General features: G+C 36.0%; 1 long non-coding RNA gene and 1 pseudogene across 1 annotated transcript; both read left to right on the plus strand.

Moving 5' to 3' along the window:
• The first annotated feature begins 341 nt into the window (after window positions 1–341).
• On the plus strand, window positions 342–2208 carry LOC138138656 (putative nuclease HARBI1; annotated as a pseudogene).
• A 10997-nt stretch (window positions 2209–13205) lies between these two features.
• Window positions 13206–16778, plus strand: LOC138130896 (uncharacterized). The gene is made up of 2 exons (XR_011159671.1): window positions 13206–15718; window positions 15770–16778. It is a non-coding gene; the product is annotated as an uncharacterized lncRNA (long non-coding RNA).
• The last annotated feature ends 3217 nt before the right edge of the window (window positions 16779–19995 follow it).

The raw sequence follows: 19995 nt of genomic DNA on the forward strand, positions 1-19995 counted from the left end.
AATTTCATATTTAACTGCTATTTATTACTCGTTTATAGGAGGCTTTAAACTGTAGGCGAGACGGATTATTATTATCTCCACATCAACTACGAATTGCGCTAAAAAAAGTTTCTATGTGGTCTTGGCTTAATTTAAAACTTAAAAGATAGTCAAAATTGTATGTTGACTTCAAGTCAGTATACAGACTTAGCCTGTCCTAGAAACCCTGTCCTTCTGCTACTGTTTACTATTAAATGACCGTTATTTCAGTTAATTTTCTAATACATACATACATACATAGAAAATTAGAAAAAAACTCGGGCCAATTTCAAGTGGAGTTACAACCGGGACAAACCACGTTTCCCATGGCAACGTTGCAAATAAATTTACAACCGATTTCAAGTTCGAATTGTCGCGCGATTTGCATCTGCTATTTGCAACTACCTATTGGACGGTTGTAAGCAGTTGCATTCTGTTCTGTCATTTTTACACCGTGAAAATGGCTGCAGCTAGGCAGGTCTTGGCCGCTTTAGTTGTGGATGAATTAGTTAATCGTGGTGATAGCGACAGTGACGAAGAAGAACAAAGGTTAGCAAGAATACCTTTTAGTATTCAGGAGATGTCGGAGAGAAATCTCTTCCAGAAAACACGCCTGGACCGTCGTGTTTTCAATTATGTGCTGGAAGTTCTAACACCAAGTTTGGAACGAAATACAAGGCGAGGACGTTACGAACATCTCACACCTACGCATAAATTATATGTTGCATTGCAGTTTTATGCTTCGGGTGGATTTCAATGGTTAGTTGGGGCAGTTCAAGAATTTCATAATCAGCTGTTTGAAATGCGATCAGTGAAGTGACTAGCGCTCTAGTAGCCGTCTCGCAGCAGTTTATTCGTTTTCCAACTGCCAGAGAATTCACCGAAGTTAAACAGGCATTTTACCAACTAGGGTTGACCCAGCATGGAGTTGGATTTCCAAATGTACTGGGAGTAATCGATTGTACACATTGTAGAGTGCAAGCACCCAGCAATGCCCCGGAACAATATTTTAACAGGCATCTCTACCATTCGATCAATGTTCAATTAATTGCGGGACCAGATTTGAAAATTTACAATGTTTTTGCCGAGTTCCCAGGTTCAAATCATGATTCATACATCTAGCGAAGTTCAACTGTACGGAATGCATTTGAAGAGGGTGGTACTTTTCCTGAAGGTTGGTTAGTTGCGGACTCCGGGTACCCCCAGCAACCGTGGATTATGACACCAGTGGCAAATGCAACATCACCGGCAGAACATTTGTACAATTCTGTGCACATTTCCACCAGAAACCCAATTGAAAGAACAAATGGTGTTTTAAAGAGTCGTTGGCGTGTTCTAGACCGTCCACTTGCTTATGAACCCGATAAGGTCTGTCAAATAATTGCAGCTTGTTGTGTGCTGCATAATATTTGCATTCAGTACAATTTAGATGTGGATGATTTCGAAGATCTTCCTCTCCCTGACGACTTACAACCTTGTCATGGGGCCATCCCTGGGAATTATATGGACATTCGTAGAGATCTCATTGCAAGACACTTCACTCGATTTTAGGTTTTTTGATGTGTTTTATGCTTTCAATTTTTTTTTTTTTTTCAGATACATATTCAGTTGCATAAAGTAAAAGCTGTTGTACAAAAAAACACCAAATGATTAATAATTTTCATTTATTAACCATTAAAATAACAAAACAGCAACAATTTATTTTTAATTTATATTTAATTTTTTTCTTTTGAGTTCTATGCCCTCTTGTAATAGTTCTAGTTTTAATTTTTTTAAATTTATTAATTGGTCTAAACGACTGTTCAGGTTGGACCGCGTTTGTCGAATTTCAGAAACCAACTCTCCTAAGATTTGGTTGGTTTCTCTTTGCAAGGATGTCGTTTCCTCGGCTTCTTTTAGTACCGCCTCGATCGTCCTTTTTTTGCCTCGTCTGGGAAGTGGGGGTGGTTTTAGGATTGGTGTAGAAGATGGAGGTACTACAGGACTCGCTACAGGATTGGGATCTGGCCGATAAACAAAAAGTTCTAATGTTATGATTTTTAAACAGATTTATAATTATTTTTTTTATGTTCATAATATTTTTGTTAATTCCAAATTGTTTTCGTATGTTTATAAAGAATGTGTTGATGACAGAATGTTATTGGTGATTTAATTTTTTGTGTATCAATAAAACATGTAGTTCGAAATGTACATACCTTCATTTGTATCGACCGGGTTAAGGGATGAGGACGGAAGATCTACAAGGGGTGGCCTTTCGGGAATGGGTTCTAAATTATATTCAGTACTATTATTTAATTGTTCTACATAAAAAACGAGTGGAAAAACAGTGAAAAAATATCTGAAACTGAAAATATCAATTATTGCATACATACCAAATATAATCACATCTGGAATGTGAGCTGTGCTCGTCGAAGGACCGGGATTGATTACTGTAAGTAGAATGATAAAAAGTGCAAAAAATATTACTTATGTGACCCTACCTTGACGCCTGAAGGGATCAACTCCACCAGCAATCCCCTCAATGCTATCGGTACCAATAAATTGGGAAAGTTTGGCATCGATAGCAGAAAGGGGTGTATTGGCTTCATTTTGACCGCCCCCAGTTTTTCGGCCCTCTCGCTTAACCGCGTTGACTCTATGTTTGGCCCTTGTCTTCAGGTCCTTAAATTTACTCCGCAATTCTGCTGCCGTCCGTACTGTGGGAGCCACAGCGTTGACAGCGTCTACCACCTGCTGCCATCCTCTGTCCCGGTGGAATTGAGTTAAATTCGGACCCTTGAGAGGACCAAACAATAGAGCCCTTCGCTTCTCGACTTCTTCGACAAGCACCGCCGTTTCTTCCACTTTAAAATTTTTTGACCTTTTCTTAACCCTAAAATGTGTCGTTTTACACATCTGCGATAAATAAATTAAAAACATTTTGTACTTACGCTTTATTTTCCATTATATTTCTTTGTTTGGTTTTGAAATTTTTAAATTTGATTCGCGCACCGCAAAATTAATGACAGTTGTCACGTGATCGAGAGCAAATTTGCAACTGCACTGCCTCCCCGGGCAGTTTGAACTTGAAATTGGGTTGTAAATTCCGTTGCAAGAGAATTGCAAATATTTGCGCTACAACTGCAGTTTGCATCGCTAACTTGAAATTAGCCCATTAGATGATAGAATTTAAAAACTTCTAACTGTGTGCCAAATTTCAACGAGCTCCGCTAAACCATTCTGAAAATCTTTAGCTGTATCCATACTTTTTAGTGATCCTGTATATCTATGTCACTCAGTCATGGATTTATTAGTACTGGATACTCCAATACCCTATAAACGTATGTCGACTCTGAAAAAACATATCTGTATACTTGCCACGGAAAAAATACGTTATCCTATTGTTGAAAAGTTAAATGTTTATACGAGTACAATAGGTTTATGGAGACGGTACCTGTTACCATAGATTACGGCGCTATGGAAGGTTCAAGACAACCCTAGTATAGTCCGGACAAAATTAATGTGAATCCTGACTTTATTAAGTCAAATTATTTAACATGTTCAAATAAAAATGTAAAGAAAACAATAATAAAGATTTATGAGATGGGATATACAGTATGTCCCCGGATTGAGTTTACAAGAGGGAAAACATTTTTATTTTTGATTTTACGCGAAAACTTCAGAGGAATAACATTTTTTGCTTCATCTGAAACTCCCATTTCTGTTATTAAAAAGTCTTTTTCAACACAGAGGAAGACTTAACATTAAAATCAAAGAAAATGCAGAAAAAATATTTTCCTTTTTTTTTGAAAAAATCAAATGATAATTGAATATAAAACTATTCTATTAAGTATGCGCCGTTTTCTGTATATCATTCAACCCTGTATCGAAGTTTAAGCTTCTGAACACCCATGCCTGATACATAACTGTTGGGAAATTTTTCATTAAATTTTGTAATTATGTGACAAAAACCGGTCCAACATTGGATTAAATAAATTCTTTGTTCTAAAGACAACATTTTGCAACCGTAATAAGTTGTTTGTCAAAAAACCAGGCCAATTGTAATAAAATTTATAACATAAAAATTAATTCAATTCAATTCAATAAGTCCAAATTTGAACAAAAAATGTTAATTTAAGAATACAGTGTATCAATACTGAGATTTTAATAACGGAAATGGGGGTTTCAGATGAAGCAAAAAATGTTATTCCTCTGAAGTTTTTGCGTAAAATCAAAAATAAAAATTGTTTTCCTCTTGTAAACTCAATCCGGGGACATACTGTAGATGGTTATCCACCACCAAAGTTGCAGGTGGTGCCCCTTTTCGAGAACGACCTACCATAAATCTTTATTATCGTTATCATGTTGTTAAATAATTTGACTTAATAAAGTCAGGATTCACATTTATTTTGTCCGGACTATACAACGTGTAACAGAAATAAGTACTATCGGCGCCAACGAAATGTGAACGAATTTCTGGTGCCATAGAAACGTCTTCTGTTTTGTTCTACATTAAATAAAACTTTGTTCACTGGCGTACTATATGTATGGAAGTTAAGAAAAGATTTCTATTACCTATAACTTTCTATTACAATTTTTACAATTTTCGTCGAGTTTGGCAACAGCCCTCGCTTTTCCTATATCGGTCAAGTGTCGTGGCAGGTATATTGTTTAAAAATAAATTAAATCTGTTGACTAATTATGTTTATGAAAATTGTCACAAATCTGTCACATTAACGCACGCCTATGATTAATGCTTCAACACACACTAGGAAAATTTGGCGTTCACATTTCGATGGCGCCGATAGTACATTAATTTTAACCAGTAACAGAAATCGTCATGGTGAACAATTTTTCTATGTACCACTTTTCCCAAATCGGCATTTTTTTTACATTTCCCCCCTCCCCCCATAAATCAACGAGCCGTTCACGCCGTTTACGTAAACCTTCTAAGCACAGCGACCAGGTAGCGTGGTATCCAGTGGCGGGTAGCGAAATTTTTGAAAAATTTTAAACAATTTTAACTCCACAAGAACGTTTACAAAAAAAAATATTTAGAAAAGTTGTTGCTCTTGATGAGTTTTATTACCAGTTAAAATTGATAAATGTGACAACTTGTCAAATCGAAACGCGAAGTTAATTTTAAAGATTTTAAGCGATTTGGAGCCTTTAAGGGGGTCGTCGAACAAAAAAACGTATTCAACTCGTTCTTGTGTAAATTGGACTTTTTTTGGCACTCGTGGGCCTTTAAAACGCTCGTTTCACTCGCGTTTTAATCTGGCCCACTCATACCAAACAAAGGCCAATTTACTCACGAACTTGCTAAATAAATAACTAATTTCTGTTACACGTTGTAGATTTATGACAAGTAGGATTGTTTTTACAACCCGACGGTCCATTGTAAGGTAAATGATCAATAATTGGGGCCATAACGTATTTTTTCTCTCTGTTATTATGTACGTATGTCGTTTTGATGTTTTGCAAATGTCAATTTTGAAATTTAAAATTAATTTAAAAGTCTCATAAAGTGTCATAAAACTTGATGTTTTAATTTCCAAGATTATTCCTGAATTCGTAAAATAGAATAATTGCTATAATGAAAATGTACATAATTTGTTCTACTACTTATAGTTCTTCAAAACAAGACCTATCTTTTCACCGGTATGTAAAATAGACGATTCTTTATGACGGCACTTCTCTGCTCCATCTTTACCCTAACCTACCCAATATCCACCTTCATTCATTTCTGATGCGATTTTTTGCCACAACGTAGTTTTTATAGTTTTTTTTTGTCATTAAAATTTTGGCTGTACTTGTCTCGTAATTGTAGAAAAAACATAGTAGCATCATGGTCGCTTCAACTTGGCCTTTTTGTGGACCAAGTTTCAGTGGACGATGATGATGATTCTTCACATTCAGAAGAGTGAGTGGGTGTTACGTTTAAACCATCACTTGCTGTATTTCTAGACCAAATTTCAGATGATGATGTTCCACATTCAGGAGAGTAGCTTAGTGCTATAGTCAATATCTCTTCAACATATTTATGAGCTTTATCTTAATCTGCAATAGAATTGAAAATTAAATACACAAATGTTTTTTCGTTTTATAAAACTAACAAATGTAACCAACCATTAAGGGCCGGTTGTACCAAATTAGTTTAACTTCCGTTTATCTCCCAGTCTAGATTAAAGTTAGATCATTTTGTTATACGAACGGTGATCGAGGGTTGTCTAAGCATTGAACGTGGTTTTCAGTGATCGACTGATATCTATCGATCAAGGATGGATCAGTATCATTTTGACATATTTGCTATCAACATTTTAGATTAAAATTCCAAGATTGGCTCACACTTTCAGGGAACGCCCAAATAATTTTGAAAAATGGAATTACTGCGATTTTAGAAATCGATTTAGATTACCCAAAGACGTGGTAACATTTATCATAGAGGAAATTTCATCATGAATTTCCAGAAATGAATCGGAAACAGATAAAAATCACGCCCTTTTACCGTCAGACATGGTGTTTATAACACTAGAGCGAAGGGACAACTAATCGGAGACCGAACGATTCCCAAAATTATTAATGCAATTGCAAGACGCCGCCGCCGTCCAGAATTTATAAATATGCCGAATAACGAAGAAGCAACAAATAAAATTAAACAAGGTTTTTTTTTAACATTAGCAATTAGCTAATTAAAACTGAACATAGGGAATAAGTATGGGCTATGTTCAATGTTAAAAAAATGTCCCAGTATGGGTCATTTATCTATTGCTGATGTTCCTCCTACAATAATTATTTCTCTTACCGCGTCCGATTCAGAATCAGAATTGGAGTTCTATTCTGAGGAAGATTTAGATACAATACCTTAAGCAGCGTTAAAATAATTTGAAACACCAGTTTATAACCCAACTTCTTTCTACCGGGTGATTTTAAATGAATGTGACTTCTTTTCATAGGTTGGTAATATTATTGTTGGTTATTCTGCTTTTTAATGTGATAGTTGACATAAACATAGGCGTCCTCGCCTATTTGACACAATTTATTAATGCATAAAATGTCAAAATGACGTACGTACGCCAATGTGTTGATTAAGGTATCAAGTTTGCCAAAATAATTTATGAAAAATGTTCCCAACTAATCATTTAAAATCACCCGGTGTCTGACAGTAGTAATTTATCACTAGATTTAATGTACACTCAAAAGAAAAGTCGAAATTTTGATGTACGGTCGGTGGACAAAAAAAACTGGGACACTTCAAATTTAATCTATGTAAATCAGACCATTGAATTGTCAATATATTTGTCAGTGTCTATATAATATGTCATACCAAAGTTAACCTATTTGTGATAAAGCCGTAATTAAATGATGCAAATTTGTAAATTTTGACTTATGTGATTGTTTTTTTTGTCTCAGTTTTATTTGTCCATCGACTGTACATTCGACCAATTTGGATAAAAAATGACACTGACAGTGCGGATGTCAGGTGAACGCATAATACATGATCCAGTAGTACTGCTAAATTTTCTTGTAAAAATTGTAGATAATGTTCACCATTTAATCTTGCCGGAAACTCAAATGGTCCAATCTACAAAATAAACTAGGCAAAAATGAATACAGAATTCCACAATTTTTCTTGGAAAGCAAAATAATTGCCCTAATCCTCCCACGTATTCTTAAACACAATATAAATTTAAAATGCTACAGGTACTTGAAACATTACTTTTAATGTGTATATTAATATATTTCTAACATATTTCATTACAGATTTTAAACTGTATTTTCTTAAGGAAAAATGGGTTTTCTGTATGGTCTAGTAACCAGGTACAAAATTCTACTCGAGGGGCATAATCTTCTGGTAATAGATGTTGTACTTTAGTATAATGATAAGCGTGCATACGATTATCCCGTAAAATTCTTTGTACAGTGCTTTTTGTAAGACCCATTGTGTTGGCCATATTTCTAATGCTTCTCTTCCCATCATCATTAAATGTTTCAAGCACTTCATCTTCAGTAATTAAGAGTACGAACCGTGTGATCGATACCACCAACACCGTTTCTGTTTGGTACTACAGAACCGCTGTTTCGTACTATGGCGGCCAAAAAATTTTAGCCGTCATTTTCTGTCATTTCGAAAAAAAAATTGTAATCCATACTTTACTGTCATTATGATTACCGTCTTGATTATGATTGGATTTTTTGGGTGGTAATTTTCAACTCGAAATTATTTTGCATTTTCTACTACATTTTCTACTAATCTAATATCCTGCAAATTTCACTTAAAAATTCCTACTAAAAACCTTATTAACAGACCCTAAACTTTTTAGCATGTAAATCCCTATGGCCAGCGTTAAAAAAAAAGGCACTGTGTATGAATTTTGATAATTATGTAACATAACACTTGGAATAAAAACTTCTATTATCATGATAATGCTCCTTCAATTAATAACGTTTTAATGTGCGCTGTGAACTTTTCGAGATAAGCAAAACATTCACCATCGTTGTCAAGAGCTTTAACAAACTGTTTCATGATGCCTAGCTTAACATGTAGTGGTGGTAGTATAATGCGATTTCGTTTTACTAAGAGCAAATTAATGACATTTTGCGTACCAACCACTAGTTACTTTCTCAAAGGCCAGATTTTTTGAGACCAATTATGGTTTTTGTCCGGGCTGTCCCACAACCTTATGAAACAAGGGTATTTTGTGAAGCCACTTTGTTGGCCTAAAAGAAAATTAACCATTTTTAAATCAACACAAACTAGCCAGTTGTGATCCCGATATTTTATTCTCTCCACCACTAGCGAAATAGTTTTATATTCTTCTTTCATAATGGTCGAATGTGCAATAGGTATAGAGCCATATTTGTTTCCGTTGTGCAGTAGAACAAACACATTTCCAGCTCCTCTGAGTACTATCTATAAAAAGACGCCAATCATTGGGTGGTATCGTCGTAAACCCATATTAAAGCTTTGACGTTATTACAGAAAACTAAATCTTTTTCAGCTGAAAAATATGGCAACAAATTCTTTTTCGAATTACGATAAGACGTAATTTTGGTACCTGGTGTAAGTAAATTCTTTTCTTTTAAACGGGATGCCAAAAGTTTCACTATGAGGCGAAATTAAAAAAAAACACCCGATAGTAATGGACACATTATAATTTTGATTTCTTCATACAAATTTAGACATTTCAGGTACACTTTAATGGCCTCTATTATTTTTGACGTGAGACTCAGTTATTAATTATTATACACATAATATCGTTCTTGAAATAATACTAGTAGTATAATAGAACATCTTCCTTTGCAGGCCATTTCCATGAACCAAACCCAGCATTGATCATTGACCGTATTTCTGCAACTTTATGGTCTTTTTTTAAAATGAGGCCTGGGTAATAATGACCCTGATACAATTGCATATTTGCCTTCTCTTAAATCATCAATATCGCTTATATCAATGTCTTCATCGTTATATGAAAGTTCAATTTCTGAATCCGAAGAGGAAGAGGTATCATCTTGGGTCCTGACTTCATTCAATGTTTGCTTCTTTAATTTATGCGTCATCTTTTTGGTTTCCTTATTTTCATAAAATTGTTCTTTTCAGGGGTTTTTGGATAAGGTAAGCCTTCTTTCAAAGGTGTTGGTACTTTGAAGCCTTCACATTCTTTGTTTCTATATGTCTCGAAGAAGTGTTTGCCAATCTACACTTGAAGTCGATGGTATAGCAGGGGGCGTGAGCATTCTTGGAGACTGGGTATTTTCTACATTATCAATATCTTCAACCAAGTTTGATGTTGGTATCTCCACAAGCTCCTGTTCGCCTGTAATTGGTAAATCTTGCTTCACGGTAGTCATTCTTAATACATCTCCAAACTTTGATATAAATATTTACGGACTCTCTGCTTCCCTTCAATTCCAACCCTTCATTGTAAGTTTTATGAAAACTAGCTAGGTCTTCTTTATTAATTTTGCTTTCCATTAAATTAAGCACTTTCAGTTGCAGATCACTTACTATGTAATAATTTTCAATAGACACCTTTGAAAATAAAGAAATGATTGAATGGGACATACTTTGAATCATAATTACATCAAAATAAATAAAATTCTACTTCAACAATATTAAAATATTTTAATAATTTTTGAATTTTCATTTCATAAATTGTTCAAAACTGTCTTCCATAAGGTGCACGACACTAACCAAGACGATCATAAAAATTTCGTCGAACATTTTGTAACTGTCTAACAATTATAAAACCTTCTGGACAAAAAATAATGTAATAAATGTAATGTACTTTTTTAAATTAATTCCATAATAATTGTATTCTGTAGTATAAAATAAACTTAAATTGATTTATAAAATAGGTACTATTGCGGGCAAAAAAAGTGGGACATCAATGTCGTTGTCTTGACTTTTAATGTGAAATAACCTTTATCTGATTCTAACCCTACTTTGAATTGATTGACGTTGTCATTAAACAATTATATAATCGTTTTCAACGACATCCGTGCTGTCAGTGTCATTTTTAATATGTTGGTGCAGATTGTACAGACAAATTCATAACCAGTATACAGTGTATAGGAAAATCCTAGTTAAAAAAATGTCAAACAAGAAATTGAGATTATGGTAAAAGAAAAATATATTTCGTGAAACATCAACAACAAACGATAAAACTCAATCTTCAACATGGTGTAAAACATGGTTAAACGAAGTCATCCTCGGAATCCGAATCAGACTACATTTTTTGCCGGAAATGATAAATAATAATTTGAATTTGTCAATTTGCCGCGTCAAGGTAAATTGCCAAATTAGGAAATTCAAAATTACTAAACTGAAACAACAAGTGATGCCAACATGCTGTCATTCTGACAGCACGGATGTCATTGAAAACGACTATATACTCGAAATGTTTTGGATATGGATTGTCAAACTCAAGGTCGCATAAAACTTATGATTGAACTGTACATTAGTGAGATCTGTCATAAATTCCAATAACCTTATTGGCGCGCCTAGTTACTTTTGCTGGTAGTGCCAACTTAACGACAAGTCCCCAATGCACATCCATCACGTTCCGACTGTAGGTTGTAGGGAATGTGTGTAAGTAGAGCTGGTGCGTTATCTCTTGACACGCGAGTTAAAATTGCGCAGAAAGCCAAATTCAGACTAGTCACGAACGGCTACTACCCGTTCTAAAAAATCGCCGTTGTTGAATTGTTGCTGAACCGATCTTTGCCGATAGTTCTCCTTTTCCCTGCTAATGCACTAGCTATAAGCACGTAGTGAATACATATTTAATGCAAAATCCAGATGGAAGGACGAATAAATAAAAGACCTGGAAAAAATTGGGAGCACAAATTGGAAAAATAAAACACAGAATAGAAAAGTTTGGAAAAAAATTGCCACAAAAGCTCATTTACATAAATAATAAGTAGATAACAAATTTAACAAAAACATTAATAATCAATATTTCGTAAAGCCCCTCTTCGCATCGATTACTTTGTTGAGTCTGTTGCGCATTGATAGGCACAGATTAACATGGTAGTCTTGAGGTAATGAATGCCAAGCTTCAGTGATGGCCGCCAAGAGCTCATCCCTATTGTGAAAAACCAATTCTGGTCGTTGTAAAAATGTAATCAAAAGTCGCCACATATTTTCAATAGGGTTGAGATCTGGGCTGCAACTAGGCCAGTCCAGGACATTTATATTATGGTTATCGCACCATTCTACCACCCTGCGCGCTGTATGAACAGCACAGTTGTGCTGGAAGATGAAATTTCAATTGGGATTAACAGCCTCCACAGAAGGGAGCATGATGTTTTCGAGAACCCTAATGTAAACATCGCTAGTCAGCCTCTCTTCCACATGGATCATTACCCCAGGACTAGCAGCGGAAATCCATGCCCACATGTTGACGGAAAAACGACCGTTACGTTGGATAGTCTGGACATAGGGTTCTTCAAACCGACTGTTCCTGGGTCTATAAACTTTTAAGCGGCCATTTGGGCAAGATTGAAAGACCGTTTCATCAGAAAAAACAATCTGTCTCCAAAATTCTTCGTCCTGGGCAACATACTAAAGGGCAAACCCCATCCTTATTTCTCGATGCAATGGGGTAAGCTTTCTTGCTGCAACGCGGCTACGTAGTCCAATTTCTCTTAGACGACGGCGTACCGTCCAAACCGACGCAGGGAAGTTGATTTCCCGCATTATCTGTCCAGCGGTGGTGAAAGGCCTCTCATGTGCAAAGGTTTGTACTTGCTCATCGTCAAAATGTGTGGAAATTCGTCGTCGCCCTGACCCTGCACGACGTTCTAACTGATGGTCATTCCTCCAGTTTCTAACAGTTCTACAAACTGGACTGTTTGGTATACCCAATTGTTCAGCAACGTGCCGATAAGACATTCCATTATTTATCATTGTTATTATTCTACCTTTATCAAAAGAAAAAGCAAAAGCAAAAAGAAAATAGGAGTATGAAATAAATTTTAAACTGTTAGTTAGAATAGTGTCAAATTTTTATGACAATAATCAAAGTCAAAATGACAATAAAGCTTGAACTACATCGAATTTTTCAAAACTGACAGAAATTTGGTGTCCCACTTTTTTTGCCCGCCATAGTACTAATATTCTGCCAAATTCCTGCTAAAAAGCTTATTAACACGATCCAAAGTTTTTGTCATGTACTATGCCGGCCAAAAAATTTTGGCCGTCATTGTGTATCAATTCAAAAAAAAAAAATTGTAATCCGTACTTTATTGTCATCATGATTACCGTCTTGATTATGAACGTTATTTTTTGGGTGGTAAATTTCAAAACTCAAAATTATTTTGTCATTTCTACTACACAGAACGTTTACCTCAGGTTATCTATGTACGATTGCTCTAATTTTGTTTATTCATGTCGGATTTTTGGAATATCTGAGCTTCAAACAGTTTAAATTGATTGTCAAAATGACAAAAATCGAAAGTGGGGTTACGATTCCTAAAGGTTTATTTACACTTTACTTGAATGTCAAGAAAGTGACGGCCAAAATTTCTTGGCCGCCATAGTAAATCCCTATGGCCAGCGTTAAAAAAAGGCACTGTATACCTACAGAGCGCCCAGAAATGTGGCAGCAAGTTTTTCGATTGATCCCGCAAGATGACACTTTTTTAGAGAGACCTTTTTATTGCATGGCAACGCCGCTATCTAAATTGAGATAAATAAATATGTATCAAGAACTGTCAAACGTAAACATTCAAATTTAAATTTTATTGAAAATTGACCATAATTATGCTCAAAATACATAACTGAACCCTTCGAGCAACATCTCGACAAATTTTAGTGCACAAATCGGAGGTAAAAATTGTTCGGAAAACCTCCTTAACATATTCTTTTAGGGTTTGAATATCAGATTTTGGACCATATAAATAAACCAAGTCTCTACAGATTCCCCAAACTGAAAAATCAAGTGGAGTCATATCTGGCAGGCCATTCAATTGAGCCCCTACGACCAATCCAAGCATCCGGAAATACATCATCCAAAAATTCTCGCACTTGTCTGGCATAGTGAGGTGATGCTCCGTCTTGCTGAAATATTATGTCCTGGGGACACCTATTTTGAATAGCCGGCATTACTTTTTCTTGTAACAAATTTAAATCTCCTGTTATACAGGGTGGTCCCGATATAACCTGCCAAAAAAATTCTGGGCCATTAGAAGGATCAAACAAGTCCAGAAAACTCATTTTTATTAGGTCCAAAATAATGGAGATAAATTAACACCCATTCTTCAATGAAGTATGGACCAATTATTCCACCCGACCGAATTCCAATCCACGCGTTGATTCCTGGAGTATTAAAGTTTTTTTCCATCGTTATGTGAGGGTTTTCCCTAGCATAATAAACACAATTGTGGCGATTGATACGTCCCATTTAAATGAAATTTAGCCTCATCAGTCCACAGGATGCGATCTAGTAAATTATTAGGATTTGCCTCTTCAGTAAGCAATGTCCGAAATGTTTCGCAAAACTGTAGTCACCGGTCTGGATCATCTTCATTTAAAGGATGAATCAGCCGCGGAGTGTACAGTTGGAGACAAAATACTTTGGTCGTCAATGTCACTTCAGTGACATTAAATTGTAAAGCATGCTTATTTTTAGCCACTGTCAATCATAGTTGACAAGTTGTATGTGGCCTGGGTATGTAGCTAATTACTTTCGTTAAATATTCGGTTTCGTGTAAATATGAAATATAGGAAAGCCTGGTGCCAGTCATGTAAAATTACGAGATTGTTAATTTGTCATTATTAAAGATATTCAAAAATGTCATGAAAAAAGAACAATTTAATAAACAAAACATGTTATAGTATAGATTATAGTTTCAACAATGTAAGTGGAAAAGCTAATAAATACAATAGTTATTTTAGTTCTAACAGGTTCAGGACCAAGACTTCAATGGTACCCTACACACCGAACCAAACAAACCAGGGCTAACACGACATAAGGAAGCTGGAACACTTGTTAAAAGACGAAGCTTCTTGGTCAGCTGTAGTTTTTTCGTACGAAAAATCCAGTCTTCTCATAAAGATCGAGTACACAGAGATAATAGAGATAATAGAGGCGAACACCATGTACAGGGTGTTTGGTGTTTAAGGTAACAAACTTTTCTGAGATGCACAGCTAGGTTAAATCAACAACTTTTCTTAGTGACATTTTTTTCAATTTGCTTTTTTTATTATGCTAAACTAAACTGACTAAACTCTGTTTCCACTGTTTCAGAGGCACAGTTCGTATCTGTAATTACATATTAATACCAATCTAATAAAGATTTGTAAAGGAAAATGCCTTAGCTGCCGCGTTTATAATTGAGAAATCTCACACAGTAGTTCTTCAAATTGAAAAAATTATTACTAGAAAATTATAACACATACTAAAAAATGTTACTACCGTATGTTTCAAAAAATTTCTGGTCAAATAGGTCCTGCAAAACAAAAGCATTAAAAACGTATGGCGCAGCTTGTCAAATAATAACTGAACTGTCAAAAACGTCATTAATTGCCGTAATAATTTTGTTCGCAAAATGTTATCTATGAAAAGGATTTTCACTCCTGAACAAAAGATATTCATGATTGAACCTTATTTTTCCAATGGTCATACAGTTCACACATTTCGAGAATGTGACAGTGTTCAGCACAAGTGCTCGACCCAAAGTTCGTACTGAGGAAAATATTGAGACTGTCAAACGTCAAATGGAAGACGAACCCCAATTATCTCTTAGACAACTGTCGCAGCAGACTGAGTTATCAGTAAAGACCGGATAAAAAAGCATAAAAATTGAAGAAATAAGCGCTTAAAATGGCACATCATTTTGTCAAAAAAAGCATATAAAAGCCTAAAAAGACATAAAAAAGCATATAAACCCAAAAATAAAGCTTAAAAAAATGAAAAACCTTTAAAATTTTATTAAAAAACTACATATTGTTACACAGTCTAGGACTGAGCATACCAAACTGTATTTTAACATAACTACAAAAATAAAATTATACCTTATGCTTATGCTATGGTAACAATCTTCCTATACTTAAGTAAATTTTAAACATATTTTTTCTACTTTGCGTTTCTAATGATGTCATTATGAAACCCATTTGAGTATCGAAAGAGAGCTCATTATGAAAGGCAACATTTTATTTTCTAAGGTTGGTACCGGGTTCGTTGATCGGGTGTTAAACGTCGAAAATGATAAACAAGTAAGTGCAAGTAACATAACCTCAAAATACTTTTATTTTTAAACTTTAAAGATTACAGACTAAAGGATTAACACGGAAAGTTAGGGTAATGTTGCACTTTAGGTCGGTGTAATAATGATACTTATGCGGATGTACAAATAGCGAAAACCTAAACACATTTTTATTAAAAATTAAACTAATGCACCGACGATAAAGTGAAACATTACCCAAGTTAATTTTGTTCACTTGAAGATCTCGAGTTATTATAAACATTAATGGTAACGGTGGACGAATCATGGCTGTTAATTGTGATGCCAGGCATGCCAGGGATAGTTTCACTCGACCTGAAGTTTTGCTGAACACTCCTATTGTCAGACACCACAATGGTTGAAGTTGCTTTAGTGTTCTCTTTACTGCAAACAACCACAGGCACAGGATTACATGGCTGTGAAGCTCTTGATGTAGATGCACATGAAAGAATTTGTGCCACTTCAACTTTCTTTTTTAGGGATTGTTCGATGTAGCCCTCAGCCACAGCTGAGGACTTCCAGCCCCCATGACGCTTAATTGTTATCAAGTCACCTCCCCGGTTTGCTAGGTGGGATGCACTAGACCGTCGAAAACAGTGCCCTGTAAACAACTCAGGATTGGGTAGTTTTAAAAAAGTGGCAATGACTTTTGGCATTTTGCCAAATGTGTTTATCCCAATGGGGCTGTTAATGCAGTACCCATTTCTGTATGTCAGAAAGAAACGACTGTGAGTAACATTTTTAGGTCGTAAGTTGTGGTAAGTCTTAATTAAGTCAATCCATTCATTGTCTGTTATTGCAAATAAACGTGGTTTATTTGTTTTTGTTTTAGGTATGGAAACCAGAATTGAATCACTTTTAAAGTCAACGTCGTTTACGGACATAATCGTTAACTCTTCACGTCTACAAGCTCCACAGTATCCCATTATTAAGGCGATCTAAAAAAAAAACTATCAAGAGCAACTGATAATACACTCTGTTATGAATTACATTTTTTTATTACGGTTTCTGTACTTATTTTATTCATAATAATAAATATAAATTGAAAATGACTACATACCTTCATTGCTAGGTACATCTTATTATCCGCGTGTCCTATGAAGCGACATATATCTTCGACTTCCAAAATTTTGGATTTTTTTGGTTGATAATTCTCTCCTTGTTTTTTTAAGAAGGCTTGCAATTTAGCGTAACGTGATATATCCACGTTTTTGTAAATGTTTAAACATGATCTTAACATAGAATATATCGACCATAAGGTAGAGGATTTTTTCGTCTTACTTTGCATATCGAAATATGCAATTAAAACATTCTCCGATATGTTCTGCACCTTATTTTCCCGACACCAGGCTTCAAAGTTCGCAAATTCCTTCTCATACACCTCTCTTGATTTTGTAGGTAGTAAGTTGCTAAGGGTGCCCTCAGCAACTTCACGTAACTCAGGGGGGGTACAGTTTTGGTCGTTTTCCATACTTTTTTATTAACTTAAATATTGCGAACTGTCAATTTTACAATTTCGAATTTCATTTGTTTCAAATTCAAAATGATAAAGATCCAAGTTACCAGTAGGTACCACCCGTCATGTATTAATACAAAAGTCACTAAATTCCAAAATTTTGATTTTTAAGCCATAATAGGGCAAAGTAGAAAAAATAGTATAAAGAACTCGTTTCGTAAGGCGTTTGTCGCACTTGTCCATTACAAAACTCGCCGCTACGCTGGCTCGTTTTCTAAACTTGGACGCGTGCGACAAAATTGTGCCTTACGAAACTCGTTCTTTAATATACTATTGTGTACCTAATACAAAAGTAACCAACAAAAACCATATAAGATTTAAAAGTCAGATTCGTGTTCCTGCTTGAAACAGCTGATAATAAGATGGTTCTGTACTGGCCATTGTGAAATTATGCCTCCTATCACTTAAGATCTTTTTGTACGCTGAAAAACTTCTTTCTACATCGACACTAGTGATACGAGTAGGTGCGTATTTCAATTTAACAATTATGTCAGAATCCACATCGATATCAGCTTCTCCATTTAAGATTTTACAGATGTCCTGCAATTTAAGAAAATCTTTGTTTTTTGAAAATGTTTTCTCTGTTTTTTTTTAACGATTTCTCCTATTTTACCCGGGACAGAAAGAATCCTCTCTTTAAATTTCTCAATAATTTTTATCGATTCAGTTAACAACAACTGCTGTTTTTCAAGATGTTCTATAGTTTTGCTCATAAAATTGTAGTTGGCTTTAATAAACACCAAGTTGTTTTGTAACTCTTGACGTTGCATAACATCTTTGTAGTCTGTTATGGCTTTTGTAGTTGTATCAGTAAAATCCAAAACAATTTTCTTAAAATCTTGAAAATTATTTGCATAATAAACTGCGGCGTCCAACCAAGTGCCCCATCTTGTGAGTACTGGTTCCGGAGGCAGCGAAATATTAGGTAATGCCCTTTTGAAGTGCTGTACTCGTAAAGGTGCTTTCACGAAAATTTTCTTACCACTTTTTACCAACTCGTTAACTAATGGAAATTGTAAGCGAAGTGTTTCAGCGATTCGATTAATGACATGCGCCAAGCAGATACAATGGATTAATTTCTCATAAAAAAAATTAATATTAGATGCCGCTTTAACCATGTATGGCGCTGCATCTGAAAGCATTAACAAAATCTTGTTTTTTGGTTCTACATTTGGTAGGAAAAACCTTCCCAATTCTTCAGTAATAAATTGTGAAATTGTTACAGCATAGGTTTTATTCAACTGTTCCCATGCATTGTAACTGTGCCGGCATATCATAAATAAATTAGGTACACAAGCCCCAGAAATTAAGATCTATGAAAAATTGAAAAATTAAAATTAAGTTTTATATAAGCATAAAAGTCGAAAAAAAGCATAAAGATAAAAAATAAGCGTAAAACTACAAAAAAAGCGCAAAAAACATAGTGTCAAATAGTTTGTTTTTATACGATTCATAAAGAAATGAGTTGATTTTGTTGCTGCTTTTAATTTTTGTTGTAAGCATAAAACTTATAAATCCGGTCTTTAGTTACCAGTGTTAATTTGTCAAAGAATTGTTCGAAAGGATCTTGAAGATTCAGTAACAGCTCTTTCACCTTTTACCGAAACAACATTCTTGATGTGTTCACAATCAACTCCAACTGGCTCAAGGGTATTTTCAATAAGACTGGGCTACAGCACGCGAGACTCTTCGTTATTTGTGGTAATTTTTTGCACCTATGCTGCTTGATGAAGAGGAGTCTTCCAATGTGCATCGAAGCTCAAGGCTATCATTTTTAACCCTGTATAAAAAGATACCTAACATTAGTATTTGATCATGGCACCATTAGCGTCTAAAACTTTCTGTATCCTAAATGTCATGGAGAGGCATAAGTTTCTGTGATAATCCTGTGGTAATAACTGCCATGCATCAGATATCGCAGTCAAGAGCTCCTCCCTGTTAGCAAACACCAAACGGGACTGCTTTAATTTTGTAACCAACAACGGGTTTTGCCGAATGTGGTTGAGAGACGGCCACCATCTCCTCGAAGAACCACGTCATGCCCCAAATGACGTGGTGCCATCAGCGCTGTTCGCCGGTGAGCCAGCCCCGCGCCACAACGAACGACCACATCAACCACGAGACCAGCAGCCAGTCGAACACCAAACTCTAGTCTAGATGAACCCCGTTTCAACGAAGAAGACGCTCCCCAAGACACAACGACTGGCGACGCAGCCGGAGTTCCTCCCCAAGAAGCCGGAGGCCCGCGCCACGCTCAGGACGTACACCGTGACCGGTGTACGCAACCCCTCCTGGAGCACGAACGAGGAGAAGCAACGACCGCAGTCGTCCAACCAGAAGACGTACCTGCAGAGCTAATCGACTGGAAACGCGACGGTGATCTTGAGATTCCAAACGCTGAACAACATACATCCGCAACAAGAACCCGCCGAACGTTTAGGCCAGCCTCAACCCGAGCCCGAACGCGTCGAACCAAAGAAACCACCAGCAGAACCAGCCGAACGTTCAGGTCAGCCCGAGGCTGAGCCCGAACGCTTCGAATCAAAATCGCCACGCGAAAAACCACCTGCAGAACCAGCTGGACGATGATCTTCAACTTCCAGCCGCCGAAACGACCGCTGAGAAACATTCGCAACGACAAAGGAAACTCGCATTTTCGGCCGCTCTCCCATCAGAACCAAGTCCCGTTCCGGGCCCACTACCGAAAGTCGCGGCTGTGATCTCGACGCGATCTCACCAAGCAGACCGTCAAC

Source organism: Tenebrio molitor, chromosome 1, assembly GCF_963966145.1.
Source record: "Tenebrio molitor chromosome 1, icTenMoli1.1, whole genome shotgun sequence".
NCBI lineage: Eukaryota > Metazoa > Arthropoda > Insecta > Coleoptera > Tenebrionidae > Tenebrio > Tenebrio molitor.